We start from the raw sequence: 15,760 nt of genomic DNA, 5'->3' as shown, positions 1-15,760 counted from the left end.
ATACACATAAAATTGACTAATTTAAAATGATGGAGAATAATTGTGAATGTAAAAAATGTTCGTATTTTTATTAAAATTTTTATATACGTGGAAAAATTTATGTATACAATTCGAATTTGTTAATTTTGACATTAAATTTGCGTACTTAACGATCAGAAAAATTTTTAATTTAAATAAACATAATTAAACAAACTATTCGATAAACACTCAATAATTTAAAAGATTTAACATTTAATCAGGAATATCTTATTAATTATAGTCGACACAGCAAATTCTATTAGGGAGTTAAAAGTTCTAATAACATACTTAATCGTGTATAGTGCCACTTCGAAATTTGGATTTAGTCTTACACATAACGATGAAAGAACAAGAAAAAATTAAGAAAATCCATATTCTTTTAGCTATTAGTAAACAATAAATTTAAAAATGTTTTCAAGTTAAAATATATGTCTTAGAAAGTGATGAATTGATACGCTGAATTAATTCGAGTTTTATACTATTATAATACTATAGTTAGTGAAGCAACTAAATAAATGATAAATAAAAAAATTAGTCGTAAAAAAATCCTACATATATTAAGTAATGACGCAAAATTCAAGTTAGCTTTAGACACAAACACATATTCTTTTAGTTTATATTTTTTGAGTCTAGCAAATAATAAGTTTTAAACCTTATCTTTAGATTTACAAAATTATAGTACTGTACAGGTGAAGGAAATCTCTATAATAACGAAAGAAAAGCTATTTCCCGGAAATCATTATTTTTCAATAACTCAGAATGAATAGGCTTTTAGTGAAAAGCAGTATTCTTGAAAAAACCCGACACAGTAGATCTTCAATGCAAGCTGAAAATAACGAAGTCACAAAAACTCGACCGATCAAGCACTCGATAGAGGAAACGACATAATATCATAATAGATTTCCTGGTCACTCGAGAGAAGCCCCTTCTTTTCTCTTAATAGTTACCGCGATGTGATCTCTCAACCCGATATAACGTGACGATAGATTGCAGTTAAGAATTAATAGATAGCTGGTAGCTAGAAGAACCCTCGCTTTTCTTCCGTTTAGCTGCTTCAGCACATTAATATTCATAGCAAGAACACCGTTTTCATCCCTCAATTGTGATGCATTTGCGGCCATCACCTCCAAACGTGTCACCAGCGACACGCAACTACATTTTCAAAATTCTTCGAGCACACAAGGTATACAAACAGACTTCCCCCCTTCTGACCGGGATATGACAAAATTGCTGGTCTGTCAAAAGGGGACCTTGTAAGCATAATTCTCTCGAGTGCTTTAGGAAATCACGAAGCCGAAGGGATCTTTCGATAAATGATTCAGAGACAAAATTGCGCTTTAATCTTTAGAATATATAACATAATTTTCTCATCACTGGGATCTGGCGAGTAATCGCCTTAATTAGTTATTACTTATACATAAAAAAAATAATTAAAAATATTTATTTTAAATTAAAATTCTTTAGAAAAATGTATAACGTATTAAAATGATATAAAAAAAGAAAGAAAAGGAAGAAAAAGAAGAGAAAAAGAGAAAAATTATGTTTTTTAACAAGAAAAATTACTTTTTTCTGTCTATCAATTAAACCTTGTCATCTTACATTCTTTATTGTATACTTGAACTTTCATTTTATTAGAAAATGTATAATTAAATTTGAATAATTATGAATTCTAAGAAATATGACATTTTTATAATTAATAGAACTATGTAAGAAAATTTTATCCAGATTTTTGCCGTTAGAAATAAAGAAATGTTGGAAAGTATTATTTGATAAATTTCTAAATATTGATAAAATAAAATCTCTTTCTCTAATGTATAATATAATCTTATAGTATTATAATGAATATTATTTGAATATTAATCGTTGTAACTATTAAGTTTTATTTTAATAGCACATATGTATATAAATGTATAACATTACGCAGTAAGTACATATACATAGTTATTACCAGACATTATTGTACATTTACTCGTTCTAATTCTCTTTAATATAGAATTAGATTATTATTATATTAATTTGTAAATTGTTCTCTTATTCCCTAAAATTATCTTTGATTGTAATATACTAAAATATACATTTATTTCAGTATATTTTCATATGTCCCTTAACATGACAAAGTATTAGAATATATTTCATAAAAATATTTATGTTTTAATTACACTTATTTTCAAAGTTATTTGAGCAAATATAAATTACAGAAATTTTTTCAAAAATATAACATATACTGTGTTAAAAAATCTTGAAAAAATCTTGAAACTAATTTTTCTTATCTTAAACTCATATTATTTCTACTTTCTAATTAATATATAAAATTAAGGTATTATAAAAAATATTAAACATTTTTATTAATCTATATATATATATATATATATATACATATATATATATACATATATGTATACAATTTATAATATTTAAGATTATACAAACACACAAATATATATATAATTATTTTAATTTCTGACAATATAAATATCTTTGATTCTTTTAAAGAGAGTCCAATAAAATACTTCTTAAAAAGTGTCAATTGATTTCCCTTTTAATAAAAAAATCTGTCTTAAAACTAAATAAATATGTTCTGTTTGTATTACTTTAAATTATTACTAATTTTTACAACTTTAATTATTAAAGTAATATTATTAGATGCGTAGATAATTTTTATATATCAATAATATTATAATAAATACAATTGACAATAAGAAAAAAGGTAATACTTTTCGTAATGTAAGCTATATGACATTTGAGTTTTACCATTGAAGTATAGCGTTTATATATACAATATACCATGTTTCGTTTGAATTAGCATTATAGGCTGAGTTGAAATAACCATCCCAAACCGAACTCACGGGTTCTGATGCATCATTTTCGGGCAGTTCCTTTTCACTCGCGACAGTAAAAGCGAGAGACAACGTCGCGCAGACCTAACTAGCGTGCTTCTGTGTATGACACTACACGCGTCGAGGCTACTAGAGCAGAGAAGTGCCACAAGAATCTCCAAGTTTGTTAGTAGAGGCCTGTTGCACATCCTCGCTAGCCTCGGGTTACGCTGAAAAATCCCGGTGAGATGTATAGGGTAGAGCCCATCACGTCAAGGGAGAAAGAAAATGTCGGAAAGTGTCGAAAGCGACAGAGATCCTCTTCTCGCCTCTCGAGGTACCTACTTGAGTCACAACACGTCGTCCGAAACTCTAATCCAACCTTACTAACACAAAACATTCTTGGCAACGGTTCGGTCAAGATTTTTACTGCAATATATTCAGTTAGCGCTTTAAATATTCATAATTTATAATTCATAAGCATAGAAAATTATCAAGGAAGTAATTATTGAAAACATCGTTATCGTTATAATGACTCGTTTTTTAATAACTGTAATAAAAAAAAGAAAAATAATTTTGAAAAATTTCGGTAAGAAATTACGAATTTACACATACACAACAATTATTTTTATAATTACTTCTCAAGTTTATACGGCATAAATTTAATGTAAACAAATACACATAAAAAGCATAAAATCTTTTTAAAAATTGATAAACAATATCAATAAAATTTTATTTTAACTCACATTATGTAATTATAAATTGTTGAATATTAAAATTGAATTTTACTTGTAAGTTAGCGTATCACACAAAAATTTGAAAATTGTATGAAATTAAAGACGTCAAAAGGCGATTTTGACGTAACTTAAAAATCAATTAGGAATTATAATAATCTTTTTTTATTTACACTTACAAAACTTTGAAATGTTAAGAAAAAAGTGCTCTTTGTACAATGTTTTTGAAAGAAATATTTTCTGATTAAAATGTTAAGATTTATAACTATTATTTTACATATACACCGAAAAAATTGTATTTTCTATTTTAGAAGAATTCCTTCTAAAGCTTTCTTCTAATAAAATATTCTAAAAAATTCAGAATATTCCCCTCTAATGATCTTTTGTTAAGAATAATATATGAAATAAAGAAAATATTCTTAAATTGTATCATACAAACCCTATTTGCGCTCACACCACTAGAGGGCATAACGGTATATTTTTCCTGTAGATAGAAAAACCTCTCGCAAGATATAAGAACCTTAACCCAAGAGAGCTCAGTATCGGGGCTCTTAGCCCTGAAAATGCAAACTGCAACGTTTGCGAAACGTCATTGCGTGCACTACGCTGTTTAATCACGCGGCATCCTTCCGAAAGTCCCCAGTTTAGATTCTAATTCTAATGGCCACGAAAGCCTCAAACTAGAAGTGTATATATTCTTACATATTAAGAATATCTAATACTTTTCTACTTTTTAGAGGATTTCTGTCTTTAATTAAGAAAATCCTCTTGGCGCCTATTTTAGAGGAAGATATTCTAAAAATAAGTGGTATATTCTTAAAATGAGAATATGACTTTTTCGGTGTACGTTTGTAAAAATATATGTATGTTTTATATGTAACTTAACTTTAATAAGTGAAAAGTATATCTTATATGAAAAAATCTTAAGACACACACATTTCTACATGAAAATTGAAATACATAAGTTTTATAAAAGAATTCTACAGTGGAATATAAACTATAAAGGAAATATTGTGTGGCAAGACTGGATACAAATATTAATTAATATATTTGTTGCATAAAATAATATTGTGTTTTGATTATGTAAATATTATTTTTAAAAATATCTATTTGTATCTAATACTTTTTTAATGACTCTAAATTTTTCTTATTTTATTAAAAGTAATAAACATTTATTTGTTTATTGTTAAAAAAATTAATTTTTTAAAACTTTTTCCTCTTGAATACTGCATACATATTCTCTTGATACTTTTTTATTTTTATCTCTATTCTCTAATACTTTCTCTAGTGCCTGTCTGAGCAAAATGTATACAGTACATTCTATTTTTAGTAATATTTCATACTTCATTGCAAGAATTTTAATAATGTTTTATTTCTCTGTGCAAGCAAAACGCATCTTTCATTCTTGATTCAATAGACACAAAAAATTGGATTGCTTGATTCACGTTAATTTACTATTTATAAGTAAAATTAAATACTTATAAGCAAATAAAATGAAACAAAAGAATGTTTGAAAACAATCGTCAGCATATCTATACTAATTTTTTGTTATAATAAAAACAACACAATTATTATATTAAATTTTCTACATAACAACATAAATAGCAAAAATATATGCGTTATCTTTCATTGAAAGGTATAGACTTTGGAATTTAAGAAAAAATTGTCTGTTTATTGTCAAAAATTTTGCTGTGTAATACTGATCTTTATTATATATTTTTATTTTTTTATAATATTATATATAATCAATAATTATATACAACTCTGAGACCTGCAATATAGAGAACTGGTGGTTTATATTGCAAAGCTAGTTTAATTTTGTGTTGTTACAAAAAATCCTCTTCTGTGTAGAAAAATTAACGAGAATTAGTTATATTTGTTAATAGAATTTTAATTATAAACCGGTTTACACACATTATATGATACAAAAGAAAAATATTCTTCTATAATATATATACGTATTCATTTATATTTCATATACATATAATAACATATAAAGATAAAGACATTTAAATTAACGGAAAAATATTTTGTCACTTTTTGTTGCGTATAAGTAATGTGTAGATCAGCATTAACGCATTGTATCCTAATCGTCAATTAATTAAAACTAAATAAATGTTTTTATGACTTCCATATATTGTGTATATATATATATATATGATAAAATTCATCCAAGTAAAATCTAATTAGATTCCATGCAAGAATTACTGGTCTTATAGTAGTATATCAAATATCTTCGCTATAATAATATAATAATAATGATAATAATAACGAGAAAATAATTGAAATAATGATGTAAATCAATTGATTCAATGTATGTCGAACATATGGGAATTAAATTAACTTTCACTAATTCGACAGTTTCTGATTCTACACCCAATCTTCGTGACGTGATGGACATGCCTGATTGAAAGTGATGGTGTTTAATGAGAATGCTGAAGATGTTCAGGGGAAGATGCAATTATACGACTGACTACTTGATTAGTTATTAGGAAGCGCTCGAAACTGTCGAGCAAAGATGACGTGGCCTTCCTGTCTTCGATTTTCACGTACTCTACAATACTATTATGAACGCATTACAAGATGCTATAAATGCGCGTATTAATGTAAAAAATATCCTATTACAAATTGGATGCAATAATAGGGTAAATATATATATAATTTTGCAATGTAATTTTAAGAAAAATAGACTTAAATTTAAAATCTGAATACATAATTTGGAAGAAAAAACGGCAAAAGCAGAATAAATTCTATTTATAACCATTATAAATTTTTGGTTTTCTATGTAGAAAAAAGTTCCGAGATTTTAAAGATAAAATCATTTATGTTGTTATTGATATTTACTCTTCATGCTGATGTCTTCTTACTGGAAAGAAAAGAATTTAATTTAAAAAAAGACGTTTATAATATCAGTATTAAACACATTTCTGTTTTAAGAAATATATATAATTTTTTAATCAAAAAATTATGTTTTTTTAATTGTTAGTGTGATGTAATAGAATAATAATAATACTATTTAGTAGTTAAGTTTCTGTTCCGACAAATATTTGAATATATATCAAAGTGTCAAAAATTGCAATGATCACGTATCACTTTTGATAATTGTGAATAATGATAATTGTAAAATAATTTGGCATTACCTAAATTGATATATCATAATTTTGCATATATACATTAAATGTTATAATAAATTATATATTTTAACGGTTGTGCTCATGTTATTGCCTATATGTGTGTATTATATTATTAATATATATATATATAGAAACACATTACGCCATGTTATTTAATCTTAAAATAGCTATTTAAATTTATAATAAGCATTCGGAGATTAACGATTAATGAAAAAAATAATATATTTTTAGACAAAAAACATGGAGTCTGTAATTTAGATACTTTCTTAATTATAATGTTTCAAAAAATATCCTTTTTTTACATCATTATTTTTGTATGTAAAAGATACTTTTTATTATATATTAAAAATAAAAAATGTATTAACACAACATTTTAAAAGTATTGTTTTTCAAGTGTATCCATAAGAATTATATAAAACATATCGAAATATTGTGTTGTACGTATATAATCTTGAATGTATATAAATTACATTTAAAATAAAATTTATAGAGGAACAGGTATTCCTTAACTTTTTAAATAAAATCCTTATGTTTATAAATATTGGAAAATTACAAAGGATAAAACAATTGCGAAGCTGAAAGGATTTTATCGCCTCAATATAATGCTTTATCATTATCCTTATCACCTTGCTGTTACACTAAAGATCTCAACAAACGATGAGTCTATGAAGTGTCAAAGATGAAAAAGCGCGAATTCTCGGCGCAGTTAAGGCATCTCTTTTGCACGCCTTCTTTCATCCTTCACACATTCCCACCTGGATCTTTGATCTTGGGCAAACATGGCCGCTGTAATTTTGTCGTTAGGGAGGCGTGGCACGTGTGATACCATCGTGCCAGATGGGGTCGCGCGAACAAGAAATGCACACTCTTTGGAAGGTTCTCCACCCCTGAAGAGATCGCTCGAACGCAACGTAATTGCGCATAGGTGTATGCGAATGCGTATGTGGACGACGTGCGTTGTGTGCATGTATTATATACGTGCATTGGTATGTTGATTGTGCATATGTGTGTATGTGCGCGTACGACTGTAGTTATACCGTAGCGTGCATAATTATTTCTTAGTAGAGGCGTGCAATCCATTGCTGCAATTAAAATGCCGAAGAAAAAAGCACGGGATGCGATAATGAGAGCGACGAGAATATGAAGTCCCATTAGATATTTCCGCAGATATCAGCCGGATTTAAAACGGTGCCGCTAAAAAGATGTGATAAAAAAGAATACGTCGCGCATCAATGAGGAGACCATAGGATCATCATACTTTATGTGTGTCTTGTTTTATATCGCAGAGAATGAAACTACGATTACAAATAAAATAATAGGATGTTATTGTTTGAGGATTCATATATTTTTCTAAGATTTCACCGAAGGTCAATATATTTCATTAATTTTCTGAAAACTAATATTTTGCTCTTTTGTCTCATATTTTATTATGGCAATAAGATTTCACTGAAAAGTAAATAATATAATACATGTTTGCAAGATGCAGTTTGTAAAGCTTTTTTTAATTTTTTTATTGTTATTTCTCAAAAAATCCTTCATATCACTATATATGGAATAAATCATATATAATATTCAAATTCAAAATTAATTACATATATTACATTTCTTTAAATATGATACGTCCATAAAAATGAACAAAACTCGTAATCAAATATATCAGATACTTTTTTAACAAAATATATTACTCTGAATTTATCTCATACACATATATAATATTATAATATAAGATGCATTTTTTAAAATATCATATAGAACAATCACATTATTATTAATTCTTTCAGTGTGATTTCATATTTGCACTATACTTACAACTAAAATGTTGCTTATTTCTTAATCATGAAAGAAATAATATCATATCTACACCAATGTAGATTTCTGATTAAAACAATAAATCCTATGATAAAATTATATAAATTATATAAACTGCGAATGTATATCTCTTATCAGAGCTTTTCTTTAAATAAAGATTCTAATTTAATGGCGTAGTTTAGTCGCGTTAAGATAAAACAAAAGATTCTTGTTTCTCATAAAACCAATTATGCATAAATTATAACCGTAAATATTTTATTACCTTGCAAAAATTATTACGTATAGAGAATCACACATATGCTACATTTGCAATGTAGATAAACAACTTAAAGTGAAATGACTAAAAAATTTTATAAGAGAAAACCAAATGTGTGAGAAATCTTTTAAGATACTCTGCTAATTGGAATCTATTTATTTAAAATAAAATTAAATAAAAATTATAATATACATATGCAAAATAATAAAGGAATTGATGATAATAAAAGTGTGTAGTTAAAAAAATTTTTCATTAACAGGTTTAGTTATAATAATGAGCACTTATATCGCGAACAACGAGTGTAACGTGGCGCATCGTCGGATTGTCATCGGTCTGATTCTCGATACGGCGGCAGCAGCCAGCACGGCGGCCGAAAATTAGAACGCCGCAATTGCTCACAAGGAGAGGAGGATCAATTTAATAACTGCGGAGCCGTGACTGTCGAGAAATCGAGAACAAGGAACGACTTCGATCGGTCATAGCCCGAGGCGTCCATAGGAACGCGTTGTCTCCGAATAGGGCTAATCACGTGGACAGAAGGACTGTGATTGTTGCCGTATCGCAGTCCTGTATCCCCTTAATTGGATCGTATAATGAGCGAATGACGTGCTAACCCCGGCCAATACCGGGCGTGCTTAGACCAAGATCTGACACGAGCGACAAATCAGGCCAATTGACAGCGCGTGAGGATGAACATCCGCTTGGTCAGCTCGTGCCGATGCAGAACTGAAACGGAATCGTGAAACAAACTCATGATGCGAAAGCCCTGAAGGTGCTATTTATTAAGCCCGATCCTTGTACGTACCATTCTCAGCGTGCATAAATGATATTTTAGGGGAAGGAATGCTAAAAATGATGATATCCTCTGTAATAAGCAAAGCGTTAGATATAGTTTCTTTATTGTGCTAGAGAATTGGCATTTATCTGACTAAAAAACTATAAATTCAACACTTTTCAGAACGGGTTAAAATAAATTCTGCTTTCTTCCAACGGAGATAAATGTCAAAAGAATACTGATTTCCAAAATTAAGAGAATATAGAGATAAAAGAAGCATATCAAGACGAATAGAAATGTTGAATGCGAAATACTTTTAAATAAGAGGATTTCTTCGGGATCTCGATTTTAAAAGAACTGTTGTTTTTAAATCAAACGCTACACCTTGATTGCTCAAAATATTCACATTTTTCATTGGTAATGTAATTTTGTCTGAAAAATAGAGAGTCTCTCTTTTTACATGAAACTAATTGAAAGTTACAAAAAACTTGAGAAATAAATCTTTCGAAAAGCTTATGTCTTAACGATTATTTTGATTTTCATATTATAATGAATAAAATCCTGAATCATGTGCACTTCAAATCACGTTACAAACTCTTTTAGTTTCTGAGATACGACACCTTATATATAAAATATTGCATTTTTATTCTTGATTATATTTAGTTTTTCGTACTGTATGTTATTTATGCTGTTTTATTGACGTTTCTTGTTTATATACGCTATTTCTTTTGTTTTCAGTATGACTGTTGCACTATCCTCAACAGATTTACATCTAATAGTTCTTAAATAGCTTTCGAGCTTGTAATTACATAAGTTTTTGCAAAAAGAAATTTGTATTTTATCGTTTTACTTTACTGCAAAGAACATACGTAAGCGGAAAAGAAGCTTCGCCTCTTTCCCTCTATTCTTATTCAGAAAAGTTCTAATCTAACTGAAGTTAATTTTTGTTTTTTAAATAAAAATTAGAATTAGATTAGATTAGAATTTTTTCGAGTTAGAGATGCAGAGAAGAGAGAGGCAGCGCCACTTATCTGCCAACTGTATACTTTGCAGCAAAGTGAAACAATAAAATACTGTTTTCTGTTAAAAATTTACTTTCTTTTACGTGTAACCCACGTTTTGGATAAAGTGTTACAATTTTATGTGAAAAATTATACAATTATAATACTGAAGGTAGTGACATCTTTCAACATAATATCATAATCAAAGAATTAAGAAATAAATTAAGAAATAGAAAATTTTGAAATAATATCTCAGAAATCGGAAGAGTCCGTAACGTAATTCAAAGTGCACGTGTTTCAAGACTCTATCCGCTATAATATATGCGAAAATCAAAGTGATCGATGTAACTTTTTTGAAAGGTTTGCCAAACTTGATTTTCTTCTCTATAGAGCATGTTTATCAAATAAGTATGCAGGACGAAAGAACATTGAATACATTAAGTGTAAAACGTTACAAAGCGACATCAACGAATCAAGAATAAATGGTCGATCCGACTAAAGGAACGCTCGCGTCTTCCTTCCAAGAAGGTGCGAGTCTTGGATTGGCATAATCTCTCAAATGTCTCGTTTCCAACGATCGCGCGATGTCGTTACGGAAGAAATGAGAAAGGAGGCTGATACATAAAGGCCGCAGAGGCACCGTGGGAAAGCCAGAGCCTTAAAGTTTAATATTTAACGAGGGTGCTTTCTCTCCTCCCCTTTTCGCACCGACGTTCCTCTCTCCTTCTTGCTTGTGATCGGCTGGTGAAAAAAGTATTACGTAATTTCTTTTGAAGCCGTATCCAGTGCGCCATTAAGAACGACCGCGATCTCCTCGAACTTTGATGAACTTTAGAATATTCGCCTTAGCTTCGTGGCTCGTGTTACTGTCTCATTGTTAGAGACGCTTTTTCGAAGAAATTTCACGACTTCGTTCATGATATTAATGGATAATTTCGCGATATATATCTTTTAATCGCAATAATTAATACATTTTTATAAATTAAAATTGAAGGAGAGAGAATATCGTACAAGATATTTGTTATATGTATATGTATATGTTTCTGCTGATTTTTAAATAACCAATCCAATTCAAATATGTTTAACATTTAATTATTTAAAAGAAATACTTTTCAAAAATATCTATTTACATTTTTAATTTATTAATGTTTTTGCAAGACATGTGCTTTTTTTCTTTCATTTAATATGGTTGTATTAATGTGTTCATAGAGAGTCTTCAAATTTTATTCATTGTTTAAATAGGAAAAAATTAATTTTTTACATGCCAGCAATATTCGATAATACAACTTAATTGTAACTAAAGCGATGATAAAAACAAAAAGAAATAATTTTTTTCTTGTTTATTAAATTATTATTATTTGATGTTTAAACTTTTTCACATAAAAATAGTATTTGGAACGTGACTGTGAATATTTTTAAAATTGTGCATTATAATTAGAAAGAGTGTAAATACAAATGCGTCATGCATATATATAATATATAATAACAATCTGTAATTATCTAAATTTAGTATAATTAAAACAAATTTTTTTGTTACTAATATACAGATTCTATTTATTTATTTAAAAGATAAATTAATAATTGTTTTAGTAAACATGTAGCAAGCAATTCTAGAAAATATCTAATTATGCTAAACAAATGGTTATTTACTGCATATTTTGCTGCACGAGTTTAAAGAAATTTCAATAACAAAGCTTTTACAAAAAATAAAATATGCAAAATTATTTACGACAATACGATAATCCTGATGTGCATCAGAAGCAATCGAGGACGCGCAGTTGTACAATAATTAACGAATCACGCTTTTTCCATCCATTTTACAAAAATCGCTTTTACAGAGATGTTAATCGAACATGTAACGAACGCTGACAAACTGATCGTTTATCACGAGAGAGAAAATATTCAAATATCAAGCGTCAAAGTGATGCAAATTGTTACATTGTCAGTGTAAAAATTTTTTACATGATCAGGGCGCGCACATTTCATATAAAAAAAAAAATATTTCCGAGCTATCTTAATCGAGAAAGTAGAGTTGAGTAAGAATTATGGATATGCTATTAAAAGAGCGCCTACGTGGTATAGTCACACTTTTTTATGCATACGTATTGTACCTGCTTGATCTCGCTAACGCTCGTTTGACAAATATGTGCATATATGCTTTAATAAAAAATATTATAAATAAATAATATAATGAAGATTATAAAAGAGACACACATATATGTATATACATATATATTAAATCTATATTTTTTTATATGTATAGAAGTGAAGCATTATTACGTAATTGAATAAAGCCGAAATTCAGTTCATTCTCTAGCACGCAGACGGCAGCACATCCAGAATTACCGACCAGATATCTACTGCCATCTATTGTATTTCTTTTGAACTTAACGTTTAATAAAAAAATTATTTAAATTATTTGAATATGTGTGATTTTTTTATACATATTTATAAATATTTCTTTTGGATCTTTTAACAATACAATATTATAAAGCGAGACAGTTTATATTTTTAATGACTACAAATTTAATAATTAAATATAATGAAAAATATTAACATGTATATAATATGTAATTTATTTGTTAACATATAAAAACAAAAAATGTTAACTGAATTTTTTTCAACGATTTCAAAACACAGTATATACTTATTAATTTAATTAAGAAGAGAATATATATTTTAATAGTGTCAATGTCAAATTATTTCAAAATATATTATACATATATTTAAAATCATCTAAAATTAAAGAAATATAAATACAGAAAGCAATAAAATATTATATTTTCAAAAATAATGTGAGAAGAATCTCTAGCTTCAAAAATTTAATTAAGCTGCTATTATTATTGAATTACTCTCTTTTCAAAATCTGGCAAGGAATTCCTTGTTCTAAGTATTGTTCGTTAAGTCGATGCAGCGGAGATCGTAGTTCACTTTTTGAAAACTAAACTGGAGGTACGATTGCGCCAGTGTGAACATTGTGAAAATCTCAAGTGGTCGTGGATACTCGAGAGCGAAGATTAAGAGAAAGACTACCAGTTAGAGGCGATGACTGGCTGACTTTTTTGAGAGGCAAGAATTATCTTGTCGTTCTTCGGACGATCCTCTGGGTGGTCCGATTTTTTTCTCTCTCTCCCTCTTTCTCTTTCATCGGAAAGTTGCGAGATGCGAGGCGAACATTAATGAACCGTTTTAGTAACAAAAGAAACGTGAGAGAAGCTCACATCTTAATCATCAATCACACGATAGAATATAAACATAGTTATAAGTAATCATATGAGTTAGTTGGATAGATAGGAATTATATATCATGAAAAAAATTTGAATAAGTGTTATTGAAAATTGTATATACTATCAGATCTCAATAAATAACCCAATGTACACACACTCAATATTAATTTATTATTAGTTAATTTATAAGTTAAAAAATCATACCTCTTGAATACCACAATAAAAAGACTTTTAATTATTTCTTCAATAAAAATAATTTAAAATTTTTAATTTTGTAATATGTATCAAAATTCTTTTATAATGTGTATATTGTTTTTAAATATTTTACAATTTATATATTGTTAAATAGCCTACGAAACAATATTATCTTTGATAGATAGGATAAAGTTATTATCAAACAAAACATCGATGATACTAACGAAATTCTCGATATTTATTTTCCAAGTATTTTATTGCGATTTAGGAAAGCGTAATAATCTGAATAGCGCACAATCGAGTATCCATCGTGGTGAAAACGGGACGAGCAAGTTTTAATGATCGGACATCCTTCGCAACAGTTATTCAACTCAAGGACAGGCTAAACCGAAAGAGATCTGGCTCGTCCGAAGAAAAGGATCCGTGGAAGGAGAAATGGCAGGCGTTCTTCCTTCGGCAAAAGATACTTAGGATTAATCAGGAATGCTGTAATTGAATTTAACGTCCGAATTCAATATTTTCGCTTACAAAGAGTTGAGAAAGACAGAGAGAAACAGAAAAAGAAAGAGAGAGAAAGAGAGAGAAAGAGAGAAAGCAGGGCTATGTAGATAAGGGTGTGGGAGAGTCTATGTAATTGGAAAAGCTTGGGATTAACAATTTTGCAAGACTCGGCGAAAATGTTCTCGAAAAGAGGATTGGTAAGGCAACGAGATCCTTTCGCCGGAGCCTCGGCGGCACTGCATTTGAATATGTTTGTGAGAACGTAGGCATGTACATGTGCAAAAGAGATGGACGTAGTTTATCGATATTGGCGGGTGAGCTTCTTCGGCGAAATCTGATTTGAGAAATTAATTTATAAGATTTCTCCTTCATAGGAGAGTTAAGTTGGACAAGTTGGCTGAAATGGCGATTATGCAGAAATTATTATAAACACGCACGCGTAAATATTTCTGACGACAATTTGCAAATACGTTTATATATGGTTTATTTTGCATAGTATATATAACAGGAGAAATGATAAGATACTGATAAAAATGAGAGAAAAATATATTATAATTTTTAATGAAAAAGAAATGGTGAAAAAATTTTCATACTTTGTTTTTACCTTATATAAATCTTTTGAAAATTTTAATTAGATTTTTGAAATCTGAATTATCATATAATTTAAATAAATGAGACTTCTTATTGTTAGATTGTGAATTTGAATTGCAATATTTTTAGCAATTTAATATGAAAAGCATAAAGAAATTATTTTTCTTCTACATATACACAATTATATGTATATAAAATACATGTTACAATAAATAATATGTATAGAATGAATATGATAAATATGTAGAATTCTATTTCGCATTCTTTTTATAATTATAGATTATTTAAAATTGGCTTAAAAATCACTTTTTTAACTGTAGCTTTTAAATAATTAAAAGTAAAATATTTACCAACAATATTTACTATTTTATTAAAAAAAAGAAAAAGATTAACAATTTCATTAATAATTTAAATAGATACAACTATATTGATTAATTCTTAAATTTGAATATGTTAGTCAAGAAATATTTAATGAAACGAAGACGTTTAAAAACGAATGTAGAATGTAAGTTTGTAGTTTTTAAAATCTTTTAAGCAAATATGATTTTTATGCATATATGTGTTGTCGGATAAAAAAACTTATAAAAATCCAACAGTTCAGTCATCGAACAGTAATAAATTTATCCTTTATTATGACTGTCATTTGTCTTATTAATAAATGAATACATCTTAATAAATGTAGCCTATTCTACATGCTTGATAC

Source organism: Anoplolepis gracilipes, chromosome 2 (assembly GCF_047496725.1).
Source record: "Anoplolepis gracilipes chromosome 2, ASM4749672v1, whole genome shotgun sequence".
Taxonomy (NCBI): Eukaryota; Metazoa; Arthropoda; class Insecta; order Hymenoptera; family Formicidae; genus Anoplolepis; species Anoplolepis gracilipes.
This window is presented reverse-complemented; position numbering follows the sequence as displayed.